Source organism: Etheostoma cragini, chromosome 17, assembly GCF_013103735.1.
Source record: "Etheostoma cragini isolate CJK2018 chromosome 17, CSU_Ecrag_1.0, whole genome shotgun sequence".
NCBI classification, from domain to species: domain Eukaryota; kingdom Metazoa; phylum Chordata; class Actinopteri; order Perciformes; family Percidae; genus Etheostoma; species Etheostoma cragini.
Window position 1 is genome coordinate 8,396,930 of NC_048423.1, and position 12,220 is coordinate 8,409,149.

Below are 12,220 nucleotides of genomic sequence, written 5' to 3' on the forward strand. Positions count from 1 at the left end.
CCCACACACACACACACACACACACACACACACACACACACACACACACACACAGCTGCTATGCTGTAGTCAGAGCCGTGGAGCTCTCCACCCAGCTTCATTTATCTTCTCCCACAAAAGCTCTGATCCGATTCAAAGCCATGGGGAGTGTTTGACTGTGCATCCCTGACAGCTGCCTCTTGGTCAGGGTGTTTAATAATCCCTGCTGGGCTTATTGGTTTTGTTATGGCTTCTCCAATTCCCTGTCCTTCTGCCAGATAGGCATCTAGATGACTTTTTACTGAAGCACAGTGCAATAGAATGGCATTTCAGGAAAAGGATGTAATTGTAAATATATTGTGTTTATATGTCCATTAACATTGCACTTAAATGCAACTTGTAATGTGTTTTGTATTTGCTCAAGACCAAAAACAAAAACTTTGGATCACTGCATAAAACATTCTGTGCTGCCTTGCCCAAATCTTACCAGTAGCGATTCTGGGATCTCTCTCTATCTCTCACTGTCTTTGTGTTGCCTCATTTCCAGAATTTTTGGTTCTTGGTTATTGTCCAGGTGATTCAGCCTCAGCTCTTGTGTTCCTCTCTCCCTTGTGTGAATGATGCCTTTTCCTGCTGTCTGTTTGTGCAGTCTGTCCTCTTTTCAGGTATCCATAGTGGAGAGAATGTCATTTGGCTCAGGGTCTGTCTGTTTGGTTTACAATATTTCTATGATATTGTCATCCTGAATTTCCATATTATAATTTAGATAGTTTGGTCCATTGTACACATGTCATCTAGTGCAATTTCTTCATTGTGTGTAAAGCCCCTTAAGGCAAATTTGTTGAGTTGAAATTTGACTTGACTAAGGACTGTGGGAACGGCTAAATGGAGAGTCATACACAGATCTGGAAAATTGAAGGAGATTGTCACACTCACAATGGTGGATCCTGGGCATGGCTCAATGGGAACGGTGCTTTTCCCAATTAACATTTCTACAGTACATTTAATTGTTCAGACCGACAACAACATAATCCATCGGTCTGTTGATGTTTCCCAGAATCATCTATAAAAGGTTGCACAAGTTAAAGCAATTAAACAGGTTTCCTTAACTCAGAAGGGCTCGCATGGAGTTCTGATTTATGAAGCTTTTCAGAGGAGAGAGTGTTGAATAAGTTGGCTGACATGAGACAGTGTCATTCACTTCAGTGCTAAAGGTAAAACCATGGGTCAGCATTCATATGACGCAGATAAAGAGCAGCCCTGGTTGTGAACAATCTTATAAAACTATGTCACTAACATTTAGAGCGGAATTGCATGCTTTATTAGTCACGTGCATACCTAGCTATTCCAAGAGTTAAAGATCATATCAGTGTGATTTATGGCCTACTAAATTATTCCTCATATTAACCGATAAATTCTAGCTAAATCATTTTTTCATAACCGTCAACATCACCTGGAGCGCATTCTGTGCGATTCTGAGGAAATGCTCACTACACTATGCTGGTGTTAATGGTAATGGTAAATTCAGACTTTTGTTGCAGGAAAAGGGGGAAACTGTGCCAAAAAAATGCTATTGAGACCGAAGTCATATTGGCAATTCAAGATCACATTGTCACATTAGATTCAGCTGTACCCTACACGTGAGCAAAGCCCTGTGCATGTCATCACAAGGAAAACAAACACACAAATCAGTAAACTGGCGGTCAGTGTAAACTCCAAACATCCTCTGGACCTTTGCTGCCTTGCTCCTCAGTTTCCCACATGCTGTCCTCTCCCGCGCAAAGATTGTTTCCCTTCGTTTAGATTTATGATTAAACATAGATTGGCTTATATTTTATGAGAAATCCTGCCCAGTTGTCAACTTGCTTGCTGTGTTCTCTTCCACATTGTATCCAGATAAGTGCTGGCTTCCTGTATTGTTATGCCAGCCTTCCATGCACACAGCCACAGGGTCCCAGACCACTCTGTCAATTAGACGGTACACACACAACCACATGGAGCTGAGAAAAGAGAGAGTGAGCAATGTCTAAAAGCAAAAAGATGATTGTTGACTTCTTCCATCATCAGAAATGTTTTAGTACATTTGCATGCCATGATACATTTGAATACATGTCATCACTTAACAATATGCACAGATACAGGAAAAACACAAAGAAGTCATTGGGTAGGTCTGTCTCACTTCCCTGTCTTAACAGGTCTTTTGTGCCCATTCAAAGGGATAACTTATGTGCCTTTAAAATATAGATAGAAGATAGAAGGTCAGAATCAATACAAAAATTTTGATAATGACAGAGCTGTGGCCGTAGGTAACACAGAAAGCCAGACACACTGTAGCAGAACTAGATTCTGTGGCTGTTGTGGTGGCCTGCAAAAAGTGAAACATGTACACACAAACTGCAAGTAAAACTATATGGCTATTATGCATACAGTATGTGTGTAATTATGTGTAAGATGTGTGTATTGTTGTAGAAGTGGGAAAATACACACATTTATGTGTGCACATGATGTTTGCAATGTAAACAAGGCAAGGAAATGATGTATCTCATGCACACTTGCACACATACTCATTTAATGTATGAAATTACCACAGGGATTTAAATTACGTCTGTCTTCTCTGTCAGTATTGGTTTTGTTGTACAGGCAATCAGAGTAACTGTTAGGGCTTGAGTTCAGTGTCAGTGACTTCTGCTCTCAAAGACTTAGTAAATTTCCACTTCTATCATCATTTTGAGTAAGTTTTAAATATTATGTCAAATCTTGACTGTCTTCATTCCTTAAAACTCTTATCTTCGTCTTGGTTCATCCTGAGGTGGCATCCTTTGTATCGTCCTGTTCTCATAACACAACTCGTCCCTCTGACCCCTCCAGCTCTTGCCTATAAACACCCATTTTCCCCTCCCTGCACCCCTCCTCCAACAGCAAACCTTGACTCATGCACCCCAGTGGCCACCCAATGTGAAAAGGCAGACACCCCACCCCCACATCTACTTGCCCATGACCCCTTGAGACCAAAACAGGAACAACATTCTTTCCATTGTGGCTGGTCTTTCATCCTTCTCCACCACCGGGGCACCAGAAATAACCTGCAAGGAGTATTGTGTGGCAAAAATCAGGGCCTTTTGTTCGAGCCCGGCCACAACGAACAGATAACCTAAACACACCACGCTCCATCTTAGTCACTGTCTCCTCATGCCTCTGTCTGTTTGTGTTAATGCACTTTACTGAGTATGTGTGGGAGTGACAGGTAAAGGTGAGCATAGTTTCATCAAGGAAATGTCCTTAAAGAAATGAGTTCATAGGTAGGCGTATGATTAAGGAGTGTCAGTTAGTGCATTTTTTCTCCTGTGAACACAAGCTGAAACTGAGATAATTGTGTATATTTAACACACCTAGTTCCACTGCAGTTTGCACATGGAGTGCTGCAACAGATTTGATGCTTTCGGGACACCAAAAGCTGAGCCTGAAACTGATTTAATAAGTCATGTATATGCTACTGCGTGCCAACGCTCCTGTTGACCCAGAGGCAGCAACAGGAGTCAGGCAGAGTAAGACAGAATCTGAAAGGACAAGACAGTATGAGGTGTGGTGTGTTTATCTTTTAGTTAGGCTTCCTTCATTACACACGCGCTTCCTGCGTTACAGATAACCCCTTTGGAATTGTGGTAAACATCACCCGATGTTTCACTGCGAATTAATGTGCATGTGTAAGGACCCTATGTTCTCATTTGCATACATTTAAAAGAATAGTTTGCCATTTCAGGAAATACACTTATTTGCTTTTGGATGGAAGATATGTGAGAAGATCGATACCACTCTCTAAGGGTTGAGTGGTATCAATCTTCTCATCTAGCATTGACTTTCCACCAAAAAGCAAATTACTGAAAGTGTCAATTTCTTTGAGGTGCAAATAAATGAAGAAGGATGGTAGTCTGGATCAACGACAGTTCATTTCCAGGGTAATCGCTGCCAGATGTCCCTCACCTTCTGCTTTCTTTGTGTTGCTGTTCTTAAACTCGGTTCACTATGGGAAACAACAACCAGAACCTCCAAGCTAGCAATTTGTGAAGAGTTAACTTAATTTAATGGTGTATGTGACAACCATTTTGCAGAGCCATTGTCTCTGTGTCCGGAGCATAGTGCAGCCTTAGACAATTGTGATTGGTTTAAAGAAATGCCAACAACCCAGAGCATTTATTTTCCTATACTGGAATGTATGTGTGGAGGAGCCGGACCTTACTCCACAGCACTCTGCAGAGTATGGTCTGGCAATGCGAGACTAGAAGGAAAATAGCAGCTATGGCATCACTGTCATCTTTGTAACCAACCCACAAAAGAGGCTGACAGGGATCTTGCTCAATCACAAAATGAGTAAGTAAATATATAAACTCACTAGAAACCAAAACCGGACCCAGTGACTTTGTATACAGAAGAAGAGAGGGATGATGGCATTGCACTCTCTCAGTAACGTATTTACCATCAGAGAAAGTCAGGCATCTTAATTGGGTTTCTCATGATCAAGTATTAGCTTAACTGGGTTACTCTAACAAAGTTTGCATGTGTCAATTCAAGTTATTTGAGTGGTTGAGTTAGAAAGGCTTCTCTGTGCAATTTTATTGAACACGTACATTAGTGGGGGGAAAATACAGGGGGGTCAGGAAAGGTATACAGCTGCACAGATGGGAGGCAGAAACCTTACACCAATCTGTGGACGAGGGGGGCAGGACCTGTCTGAAATGTTTAAAGTAGAAGAACTTTTCTGATCAATAGTGATTCAACATGTTTACTTTGAATCCCTCATCATTAGCACTGCATTTACCAGAAAAAAAACAAATTTAAGATTTCCTTGATAAGATCTTTGACCGACCAATGACAGTTTGAGGTTAGTTTTGCGGGGAAACCTCCCTCCAGGATTTCACAAAAGAAGGAAGAGTGCTGTTTGTTTTGTATGTCAGCTCACTCCCTCTTTCACAAACCCACAATTTCCATGTCAGCGATGACAGCTTTCCCTGTCTGACACTCTCTGTTGGACAAACATCTTCAGTAATCAAAAGGGCTTTATGCCAGAAAAAAAATATTGCTCAAGCAGTTACAAGTAAAACATATAACACAGTATTAGCGGCAGGCAAACAAGGAAAGTAAGATTCATCTACTTAAACAGCTGTCTGGAGTCCATCTAAGGATTCATAGATAGAAATGGACTGTAGACACTCTGCTGTAAACAGGAAGCAGCTAAATCTAAAGTTACTGTGCAGATGAAAATCATGAATGCATTAATTGAAAATACAGAAAATACTTTTGGAGAAAGAACTAAGAATGGTGAAAATTAAGAAAAAGGGATTATTTGCTTGGACCAACATCAAGGTGGAACTGTTACTGTGAGATATGTTAGCCAGGCCTACCTAACCAAAAAGACTGACTGACATGGTTGTCTGCATTGAGGTTTCCAAAGGGCTCCGTTTATGCCCGTCCAGACTACAACGCAAGAACAGAGTGTTTTAGTGATTAGTGTTTCCAAATGTCTCCGGTGAAGGGCGTTAAAATTTGGAGTAGTTTGGACGCTAGGTGTAAACATGGCAAAATATATGCAACTTAGTGTGGCTGTAGCCTCAGTCTCATCGTTCTAATCAACTTTGTTTCCAGTTGTAGCTGGGAGATATTTTCAGCAAAAGATGCTATGATAAACTCACTGTACACTACTAGCCCCGCACCAAACGGAAAACAGTTAAAGGTCCTATGACATGGTGCTCTTTGGATTTGCTTTCACATAGACCGTAGTGGTCCCTGAACCCTTGTGTTGTCTTCCCGCCAACCATGAAAAAAAGTTCTCGCTTTTTCTGACATTTTTGTCACTTTTTCAATGTTGTGGGTGTTTTTTTTAATGTTTTTTCCAAAGTTATTTGATATTTTTAATGTTGACATTTTTAGCTTATTTCAAAGGGCCCTTTTTTTTTGATGTGGGTCAAATTTGACCCGAGGACAACACCAGGGTTAATACCATATCTGAAGTCTTGTTCTCAATATTCAGCCTTGGTGCAGAATTACAGCCACTAGAGCCAGTTCCACGATGAGCTTTCCTTAGGACGTGCCATTTCTGAGTCTGTAGCTTATGGTTAGGGGGTCGGGGGGGCAAGGTGGAGGCTGGGGTTGTGGCCTTGACCAACTGCCACTTTGCTCGTTGGAAAGCCAGGATGTCTCTCTCTCATGGGTGGGCCAAATTCTCTGGGCGGGCAAAGCAGAGAAAAGGGGAGGTAACCTCCAGATTGACCCATCTGAGCTTTCATTTTCTCAAAGGCAGAGCAGGATACCCCGGGCTCAGTTTACACCTATTGCCATTTCTAGCCACTGGGGGACCACAGGCAGGCTGGGGGAACTCATGTTAATGTTAAAAAAACTCAGAGTGAAATTTTCAAGCCATGGGACCTTTAAAGATGGAGTATATCCAGCTGGTGAACAGAGTATATCATTTATCAGCTAAAGAGTTCTGCATTTCCCTCAGGAGTTGATGGAGACCAAAACCGAGCTAAAAGATTCAATATTGAACTTACATTCATCAGGTGGCCAGAAACTTGACTCCAAATAATTGCTCATGTTGTTGCATGTAAAGAGGCAAGGAAATTGCATTAAACGAAACGTCCTTTTTTCTGCAGGGAGTCTTTGTGTCTACTCAGAGCTGTGGATGGCTCCACATGACCTTAGATCTGTGAATATTTGTTTACCATGTTTTTCGTGGTGAAGGATATTAAAAAACAGGAAAGCAAAATCTTATAATCTTTACAACTCCAAAAAGGTCAAGCACAATGTCTGAGATTGTAGAGAGAAAATGTAAAAACGCAATCATGGCACATTTCACCTGAAAAGTGAACCAATTTTCAAAACAAACACAAACACCATTTGATGCTGAAAAACATATGCGCAGCACAGATAATTTACAAGTAAGGTTTGACTCAGTCAACACTAAGAACTTCCTTGTTCCTATCACTAAACTCGCAATGAAACAAAGAAAAGAAGAAACAGAAAGAGGTAATAGTGACTAATGCTGAAAAAAAGCTCAAAACTCAAAAAACTCCTTCCCCCTGCTCTCTTGACACCCAATCAACCTGTCCCTGACGTCCTGTTTTCTGCTCAGGTCCACCAATGAACATGGGCCTTTTCAAATGGTACCATTTTCTTCTGTGCAGGACTGACCTTCATTTCTTAAAGTAATGATGGCCACTCGTTTCTCTTTACTTAGCTGATTGGTTCTTGACACAATATTTATTCTAACAGTTGTCCAATAGGGTTGTCGGCTGTGTATCAACCAGACTTCTGCACAACACGACTGATGGTCCAAACTCCATTAATAAGGCAAGAAGTTCCCCTAATTAACCCTGACATGGCACACCTGTGAAGTGAAAACCATTTCAGGTGACTACCTCATGAAGCTCATTGAGAGAACACCAAGGGTTTGCAGCACTGTCAAAAAAGCAATGGGAGGCTACTTTGAAGAAACTAGAATATAAGATATGTTTTCAGTTATTTCACACTTTTTTGTTCAGTACATAATTCCACATGTGTTCATTCATTCAGTGATAATCTACAATGTAAATAGTCATGAAAATAAAGGAGAAGATGCATCCAAACGTTTGGCCTGTAAAAAAAAAAAAAATATATATATATATATATATATATATATAGCACATTTGAAAACAAATTTTACAAAGAGCTAAACAGTGACGCCAAACATTAGCAAGACAAAATTGGTTAAATAATGCAAGAAGTCAAAAGACACAAACAATAATAGAGAGAAGACAATAAGCATATACTTATAAGCAATAAAATAGAATAAGTTCACTCAGCCTTTAAGATGTATATGCTGATTATTGATCATTAAAATCTAGGTTTAATTGTAATGATGAGCATTGTATATGAATAATGTAATGGGCAGAAACATAAAGAACCTATCGGTGTTGTCCCCTAAATCAGTGGTTCCTAACCTTTGTGTCTTGAACCTCCTAAATTAAAGCTTTGTCTACTTACCTTGTCCCCTTACCACCAGTTCCCAATTCAATTAAAGAATGGTTTTATTTGAGTATTCATAATCTTTGATTATACCCAGGATTTGCGAGCAAGAGAAAATACTGTAAAAGATCAATATGATTTTTGTGTAGCAGAAATGTTTCTTCTGATGTCTTTTCTATTGATCGTCTTGTAACTTCTAAATAGTTATCTTGTGACCCTAGAGCAAAATCTTTGTCTTGCAGCTGTTGTACAAGTTCAAATTGAGTCACAGGCTTCACAGAGAGTGTTCTCTGTGCCGGTGTGTCTGGAAGCCAGTTATTGTTGCCTGCGTGTGTTTTTTGTCTCAGTGTCTGGCAGTGGTACCAGTAACTGAGCGGGTGACTTGTATCTCACGGCTCATGCCAAAATATGTTTTGCCTGCTGACTGTTTCTCCTCTCCTCCTTTGCCTCCTGTTGTTTTTTCTCTCCACTCTGCCCATGTTTTCTTCTTTTATGTCTTTGTTTGTTTACATTCACAGTGGATGGAAATCACAGACTTCAGAAGGATGTAGGCAGGAACAAGGCTGTTTTCTCCTTTTTTTCCCCTTTTTTCCCTCCACTGAAACGCAGGCGGTCAGGCATGCTAGGGGTTTTCAAACTAGAGTCTGTGTTGGGGGTCCCTGGAGAGCAACCTTGCCATAATAGTCGGGTGGAGTGGGCTGGCGAGCGCATAGGAGGGAAAATGAATTGCCTGCCATGTAACTCCATACAAGGCCTTTGTGGACTACATTGTGCTGAATTTACCAGCATTTACCCCAGCCTACAAACCATCCAGCATGTGATGAACGACAAAGGTTGAAAAATGTTTTGTGGCTTTCTCAAACTCTCATAGTTGTAACAAAAGAGAAGCTTACTTTGTTACATTGTGGCACTCAATCCTTGATTCATCTCTCCCCTATATTTCACAACTCATTCTCTCTCTGTTTCCTCTTTTTCTCAGTGAGAAAAGTGTGCTGAGAGTGTGCACGTGTACGTACACATATACGTTTACATGATGAAGTGCCTGTGGTATGCATGTAATTGCCCTTGCACTGTGTGTGAGTGTGTGTCTCAGTCCTTATAGCAGCCTTTGGATTCTTGTGCAAAGGAGTAGATCACGGTACAGCTGTAAATCTTAAAGAGAAGCTGAGAAATTGGAGCACCAGTGACAGTTCGACTTCCTCCCCTCCGAATGGACTTTGCTCCCTAACCTTGGGAAAGAACTGCCACGTGCTCCAGAGAGAACCGATCAGACAACTCAGTAACAAAGTAAAGAAAAAGAGTAAGAAGAAAAAAGAAAAGACCCCCTCCCCATCTCGCCTACGTCCTCTGACACAACTCCCATCCTATAATCTCCCTGATTATGAGTGTATGTCAAAGGAAGGGAGGAGAGATAAAAAGACCAGGATGAAAAGTCCAAATCTCAGACCGGCTCGAAATGCATCAAGTTGACTCACTCAGTATGATACACAAACACTGACTGACTCCTACACAGACGGCCGCATTGTTTGATCACTGAAAGACATACAGACACAAACAATACAGAAGCAGGGTGCACACTTGGTAAGCACACACTGTGTAAACGTGGGAAGGCCGTTCTCTTTTGTCACAGACATACAGGGAGGTAGAAAAAACAGACACCAGCCCCATCTTTGCTTAAAGCTCTGTTGTCCTCTCTAGTCATTTTTCATGTCTATTATGGCACAGCGTACACCATAAAGACAACCGACATTTGCACTTGATCCTCCTGTAGAGCTTTAACACAATGGTCAACTTTGCATTGAGATCATAGATGTAAGAGGAAGTGAAAACACAAGTCAAGTCTTTACAAAAGAAAGCACACAGATGAATGTATGCATACCGTACAGTAAGCCTCCCTCCCACCTCACTCTATCAGCTATAGGTGTAACCTTTCCCCCTTTTCTGGAGAAAAGATTAAAAATGAAAACTTTTCGTTTTAACCTTGAGGGCATTGCTTGGCTGAGAAAAGTTAAATGAGTGTGACACATGATGTACTACTTCTAGAGAGATAATGGCAAGCTGCTGACGCTTTACCAAGGATTTTCTAAACACTCTAATTTTCTCTTTTCCCAGCTAGATCAAACAGGACTATCTGTGCCTATCCTTGACATAGACCCACAGCAAAGCAACAACACTGGCTCACACAGATTAGTAATATGACAGTACTCGGTGGGAACCTGAAACACTGAAAACAACCACATCAAGAATATCTTCTCCCACAGGATCTAAGGGCATTCCAGGATCCTGTTTGTTCCTCCTCCCCTCAGATTTTTTCAACAAAAATGAAAACATTCATTAAATCGAATCCATTCATCACGCAGCTACAGTCTCTTAATGAGCACTTTGCTGAATAAAATACGGGAGTAGCTATAATTGTCTTACAGGAAAAAGGAAGCGGTGGTTCAAATCAAAAAATCATGCCAGATTTCTAATGAGCGGCAGGATCAAGTGCAAATTAGTTTTGCAAGATACATTTCCCCAGTTTCTGAGTCTTTCCATTGAAAGCAGGCTTCCACAGACTTCCTCAAAATGCGGAACCATGAATTTCCTCTTCATCTAATAAATATGATTATATTCCATAATTAGTATGTTTTTCTTGTTGTTAATTAGGATCTTCCCTTATGTCCCACATTTTTTTCCGTATGTAACTTAAGCTGTGAAAAGAAAAAATGGTTATTGAAAGGATTATTTTTTTGTTATATGTCTACAGAAACGTTAGCATTAAAGCTATAGTGCATCGTTTCTGTCGCCCCTATGAGGAATTCTAAGTGATCACGCACACCCCCCCTCCTCCTCCACACAGTTGCTGTTAGCCTAGGAGGACACGGAGGATAAAAACCCATGATGGTAATTATCTTCACACTAGTTTCTGAGAGCAAAAGTCCCCAGACGACACAATCTTCTGAACATAGCCATACCAACATGACATAACTTTGCGTAAACATACACACAGACTTTTTTAAGCCAAGTGGCATGTTACCTGTGAGCATAATGAGCTATCTGAGTGTATGTCAACGCTGTATACCGGTGACATAAACATGAACGATTGCCATGTTATTGCAAGAACAAAGCGACGTTTGAGTTTAGGAAACATGACATGCAGTTGGGTTAATGAAAAGAAGAACGGGGTTGGCTTTAGTAAAAAAAAGAATCTGACCGTTGAGTTTAAAAAAACATGACACCCCGGCCTCCTGGGTGAAAGTCCTGTTTTACACATCGACCACCCCCACCAACCCCCCTACGTGAATTTTCCCTCTTCACACAACTCGCCACGGCTTAAATTCACGCACTATTGCAAGGTAATGTAAGTCAATAGAGGCCAAATGGCATTGATAAACATGCTAAAAAGCAAGCATGCGTCTTGAGAACACACCAATAATGGCGTATGAATTGCCTTGTCATACCTACGCTATTTCGTGAGATCAGTCTAGCCATGCTGGCAGATTTGTGTGGAGCTCTTAGTCTTAATTAGCTTTGTAGCAACTCATTTGGCAATGGCTTGAATGTAACTGACGTTCATTAATATCAAAAAGTAACGCACTAAAGCTTTAAAAGGGAAACAAATAAATGAATGTCCTGAAAGATAATTCCAAGAAGCATTCTTCAATAAAAGAACATGTTTAGTACAAAATAGTGACAAAAAGAAGGTGTGAACAATGGTTAAGAGATCTACTAATCCTCTTTAAAAATAAATATTGTTTTAATCCATCCTGAGATAGCGTAATGTATTTGAAGTGTCTTCTACAGTAGCTGTGTTGATCAGTCAGAAACCTAACCAGTTTATCCAGGAACTTAATTTGAACCCAATTACCATTTTCATGTTAATGTGCTGTCTGCTCGGAGGCTAATGTTCTCAGTGATAACATCGGCGTCTGCTGCCTCCTCGTCTGCCCATGTTTACAGACGGCAGACGAGTCCAATGGCAGGCGCCTTTCCTGTGTGCACTCACAGCCGGAGGGTGGTAGAGAAGATCTGATGGATATCAGAGTTATTATTCTCACTTTGATTGTGTAATCTGCACAACATATCCATGGGTTACCTGCTAAATTTGAGTCATGTACTCAGCTCTTTGAGGCAGCCTTTTGTGCGTTGGTCTGCAAATGTGCACTTTAAGTAACCCACTTTTGACCTGGTGTTGTGTTTCTTTTTTATATATTAGTATGTATGTTAATTGTATCAATGTATGTTATGAAAATGTATACTT